The sequence below is a fragment of the Ptiloglossa arizonensis genome, unplaced genomic scaffold, assembly GCF_051014685.1.
Source record: "Ptiloglossa arizonensis isolate GNS036 unplaced genomic scaffold, iyPtiAriz1_principal scaffold1829, whole genome shotgun sequence".
NCBI classification, from domain to species: Eukaryota; Metazoa; Arthropoda; class Insecta; order Hymenoptera; family Colletidae; genus Ptiloglossa; species Ptiloglossa arizonensis.
Window position 1 is genome coordinate 24,144 of NW_027480198.1, and position 5,857 is coordinate 30,000.

The window sequence follows — 5,857 nt, forward strand, 5'->3', positions numbered from 1 at the left end:
AACTTTCGGCACGTATCGAACAGTTCTTCTCTATTATCTCGAGAACGGACACGACGACCGTACACTTTGAGCACACAGCATCGTGTTTTAGCATGCCAGCTAAACGGTGGTGTGCCTAACGTGTGGATAGCTCGAGATTTTCGTTCCGGACCGATGTGACCGGGAAGCATCACGCCGCTGGGACTTTGAAACTTTCGGCACGTATCGAACAGTTCTTCTCTATTATCTCGAGAACGGACACGACGACCGTACACTTTGAGCACACATCAGCGTGTTTTAGCATGCCAGCTACACGGTGGTGTGCCTAACGTGTGGATAGCTCGAAATTTTCGTTCCGGACCGATGTGACCGGGAAGCAACACGCCGCTGGGACTTTGAAACTTTCGGCACGTATCGAACAGTTCTTCTCTATTATCTCGAGAACGGACACGACGACCGTACACTTTGAGCACACAGCAGCGTGTTTTAGCATGCCAGCTACACGGTGGTGTGCCTAACGTGTGGATAGCTCGAAATTTTCGTTCCGGACCGATGTGACCGGGAAGCAACACGCCGCTGGGACTTTGAAACTTTCGGCACGTATCGAACAGTTCTTCTCTATTATCTCGAGAACGGACACGACGACCGTACACTTTGAGCACACAGCAGCGTGTTTTAGCATGCCAGCTACACGGTGGTGTGCCTAACGTGTGGATAGCTCGAGATTTTCGTTCCGGACCGATGTGACCGGGAAGCATCACGCCGCTGGGACTTTGAAACTTTCGGCACGTATCGAACAGTTCTTCTCTATTATCTCGAGAACGGACACGACGACCGTACACTTTGAGCACACAGCATCGTGTTTTAGCATGCCAGCTAAACGGTGGTGTTCCTAACGTGTGGATAGCTCGAGATTTTCGTTCCGGACCGATGTGACCGGGAAGCATCACGCCGCTGGGACTTTGAAACTTTCGGCACGTATCGAACAGTTCTTCTCTATTATCTCGAGAACGGACACGACGACCGTACACTTTGAGCACACAGCAGCGTGTTTTAGCATGCCAGCTACACGGTGGTGTGCCTAACGTGTGGATAGCTCGAAATTTTCGTTCCGGACCGATGTGACCGGGAAGCAACACGCCGCTGGGACTTTGAAACTTTCGGCACGTATCGAACAGTTCTTCTCTATTATCTCGAGAACGGACACGACGACCGTACACTTTGAGCACACAGCAGCGTGTTTTAGCATGCCAGCTACACGGTGGTGTGCCTAACGTGTGGATAGCTCGAAATTTTCGTTCCGGACCGATGTGACCGGGAAGCAACACGCCGCTGGGACTTTGAAACTTTCGGCACGTATCGAACAGTTCTTCTCTATTATCTCGAGAACGGACACGACGACCGTACACTTTGAGCACACAGCAGCGTGTTTTAGCATGCCAGCTACACGGTGGTGTGCCTAACGTATGGATAGCTCGAAATTTTCGTTCCGGACCGATGTGACCGGGAAGCAACACGCCGCTGGGACTTTGAAACTTTCGGCACGTATCGAACAGTTCTTCTCTATTATCTCGAGAACGGACACGACGACCGTACACTTTGAGCACACAGCATCGTGTTTTAGCATGCCAGCTAAACGGTGGTGTGCCTAACGTGTGGATAGCTCGAGATTTTCGTTCCGGACCGATGTGACCGGGAAGCATCACGCCGCTGGGACTTTGAAACTTTCGGCACGTATCGAACAGTTCTTCTCTATTATCTCGAGAACGGACACGACGACCGTACACTTTGAGCACACAGCAGCGTGTTTTAGCATGCCAGCTACACGGTGGTGTGCCTAACGTGTGGATAGCTCGAAATTTTCGTTCCGGACCGATGTGACCGGGAAGCAACACGCCGCTGGGACTTTGAAACTTTCGGCACGTATCGAACAGTTCTTCTCTATTATCTCGAGAACGGACACGACGACCGTACACTTTGAGCACACAGCAGCGTGTTTTAGCATGCCAGCTACACGGTGGTGTGCCTAACGTGTGGATAGCTCGAAATTTTCGTTCCGGACCGATGTGACCGGGAAGCAACACGCCGCTGGGACTTTGAAACTTTCGGCACGTATCGAACAGTTCTTCTCTATTATCTCGAGAACGGACACGACGACCGTACACTTTGAGCACACAGCAGCGTGTTTTAGCATGCCAGCTACACGGTGGTGTGCCTAACGTGTGGATAGCTCGAAATTTTCGTTCCGGACCGATGTGACCGGGAAGCAACACGCCGCTGGGACTTTGAAACTTTCGGCACGTATCGAACAGTTCTTCTCTATTATCTCGAGAACGGACACGACGACCGTACACTTTGAGCACACAGCAGCGTGTTTTAGCATGCCAGCTACACGGTGGTGTGCCTAACGTGTGGATAGCTCGAAATTTTCGTTCCGGACCGATGTGACCGGGAAACAACACGCCGCTGGGACTTTGAAACTTTCGGCACGTATCGAACAGTTCTTCTCTATTATCTCGAGAACGGACACGACGACCGTACACTTTGAGCACACAGCAGCGTGTTTTAGCATGCCAGCTACACGGTGGTGTGCCTAACGTGTGGATAGCTCGAAATTTTCGTTCCGGACCGATGTGACCGGGAAGCAAGACGCCGCTGGGACTTTGAAACTTTCGGCACGTATCGAACAGTTCTTCTCTATTATCTCGAGAACGGACACGACGACCGTACACTTTGAGCACACAGCATCGTGTTTTAGCATGCCAGCTAAACGGTGGTGTGCCTAACGTGTGGATAGCTCGAGATTTTCGTTCCGGACCGATGTGACCGGGAAGCATCACGCCGCTGGGACTTTGAAACTTTCGGCACGTATCGAACAGTTCTTCTCTATTATCTCGAGAACGGACACGACGACCGTACACTTTGAGCACACATCATCGTGTTTTAGCATGCCAGCTACACGGTGGTGTGCCTAACGTGTGGATAGCTCGAAATTTTCGTTCCGGACCGATGTGACCGGGAAGCAACACGCCGCTGGGACTTTGAAACTTTCGGCACGTATCGAACAGTTCTTCTCTATTATCTCGAGAACGGACACGACGACCGTACACTTTGAGCACACAGCAGCGTGTTTTAGCATGCCAGCTACACGGTGGTGTGCCTAACGTGTGGATAGCTCGAAATTTTCGTTCCGGACCGATGTGACCGGGAAGCATCACGCCGCTGGGACTTTGAAACTTTCGGCACGTATCGAACAGTTCTTCTCTATTATCTCGAGAACGGACACGACGACCGTACACTTTGAGCACACATCAGCGTGTTTTAGCATGCCAGCTACACGGTGGTGTGCCTAACGTGTGGATAGCTCGAAATTTTCGTTCCGGACCGATGTGACCGGGAAGCAACACGCCGCTGGGACTTTGAAACTTTCGGCACGTATCGAACAGTTCTTCTCTATTATCTCGAGAACGGACACGACGACCGTACACTTTGAGCACACAGCAGCGTGTTTTAGCATGCCAGCTACACGGTGGTGTGCCTAACGTGTGGATAGCTCGAAATTTTCGTTCCGGACCGATGTGACCGGGAAACAACACGCCGCTGGGACTTTGAAACTTTCGGCACGTATCGAACAGTTCTTCTCTATTATCTCGAGAACGGACACGACGACCGTACACTTTGAGCACACAGCAGCGTGTTTTAGCATGCCAGCTACACGGTGGTGTGCCTAACGTGTGGATAGCTCGAAATTTTCGTTCCGGACCGATGTGACCGGGAAGCAAGACGCCGCTGGGACTTTGAAACTTTCGGCACGTATCGAACAGTTCTTCTCTATTATCTCGAGAACGGACACGACGACCGTACACTTTGAGCACACAGCATCGTGTTTTAGCATGCCAGCTAAACGGTGGTGTGCCTAACGTGTGGATAGCTCGAGATTTTCGTTCCGGACCGATGTGACCGGGAAGCATCACGCCGCTGGGACTTTGAAACTTTCGGCACGTATCGAACAGTTCTTCTCTATTATCTCGAGAACGGACACGACGACCGTACACTTTGAGCACACAGCAGCGTGTTTTAGCATGCCAGCTACACGGTGGTGTGCCTAACGTGTGGATAGCTCGAAATTTTCGTTCCGGACCGATGTGACCGGGAAGCAACACGCCGCTGGGACTTTGAAACTTTCGGCACGTATCGAACAGTTCTTCTCTATTATCTCGAGAACGGACACGACGACCGTACACTTTGAGCACACAGCAGCGTGTTTTAGCATGCCAGCTACACGGTGGTGTGCCTAACGTGTGGATAGCTCGAGATTTTCGTTCCGGACCGATGTGACCGGGAAGCATCACGCCGCTGGGACTTTGAAACTTTCGGCACGTATCGAACAGTTCTTCTCTATTATCTCGAGAACGGACACGACGACCGTACACTTTGAGCACACAGCATCGTGTTTTAGCATGCCAGCTAAACGGTGGTGTGCCTAACGTGTGGATAGCTCGAGATTTTCGTTCCGGACCGATGTGACCGGGAAGCATCACGCCGCTGGGACTTTGAAACTTTCGGCACGTATCGAACAGTTCTTCTCTATTATCTCGAGAACGGACACGACGACCGTACACTTTGAGCACACAGCAGCGTGTTTTAGCATGCCAGCTACACGGTGGTGTGCCTAACGTGTGGATAGCTCGAAATTTTCGTTCCGGACCGATGTGACCGGGAGGCAATACGGCCCTGAAATTATTAAATATTTGTATTTATTCGTCCTGTGGTATGCTACTAACATATATGTTTCATTTATTCTTTGTTCGATTTGTCGTAGTGGGCTGTATCGTGATTTGTTCGGAATGTGGTTTTCCGTCTAAGTTCCAGCGGGTCGCCCGGGCGGTCTGTCGTTGCGGCGGTTTTCCCCCGTAAGCGCGCGTGCTGTGGACCGTGCGTCGCCGGCGTCCCGGCCGGCCGTTCGGTACCTATAAGAGACCGAACGGTACGGGCGGCCGGTCGAGGCAGCGTCGGGCGCTTGGCTATTCTTCGACCTCGGTCGAGAAGCAGTCATCGCTCCTTGAGATTTTCTCAACTGTTTTCGCACCGTGTTTCGTTCCGCTACTATTTCTCTATACAGCAGTGCCACGAGTCGGTGTCTTTGACCGAATGGCTCTTATGTGGTATACGCGTCAAAGCGACGCTGATAGACTTTTATACACGAACGTGTATAATCGTACTTTACTATGCATCAACTCTTACAGTCCGAGCGATTGTATAAATTGTTTTAAACTAAAATTGTCGGCTCCTCTCCGTCGAGAGAGGGCATTTGGGACGACACGAGCAAAGATTGAAATACGGGTGTCTGAGATCGATGAAACCGGCGTTCGTACGTACTTTCTCGATATGAATAGTAACGATAGGCGCTTTCTCGAAAAGACCGGCATGACACTTGTCCGCGCTTTCTCGACCATGCGTCGATGATGCCCAGCGTGTAGTATCCGTGCCTAAACGATGGATGCCTAGCGCTAGAGGTACTTGCACGAAGGTAGTGCGCTGCGAACGAATCGTGTTTTGTCGATTGTGGGATACTATTTTAAGTCTCTAAGGGAGAAAAGGAAAAGAGAATTGTGATGGATCTTAAAATTTCTTTGAATTGTGAAGATGTAGAGTAACGGAGGGAACTATCTCAGTCAGTGGTAAAGGAGTGTTCCGAAAATTTTAAAGTTGCATATTTAAAAACTTAAGCTGGAAATATGCATGCAAAGCGTAACGAAATATATGAAAATGCATTTTATGAAGTTGTGTTATATAAATGCAAACAGTTTGGTGGAACTGTAAGGAAGGAAGGAGAGAGGAGAAGTAAAGTCGACCGACCGGTCTCTGAGCGAACCGG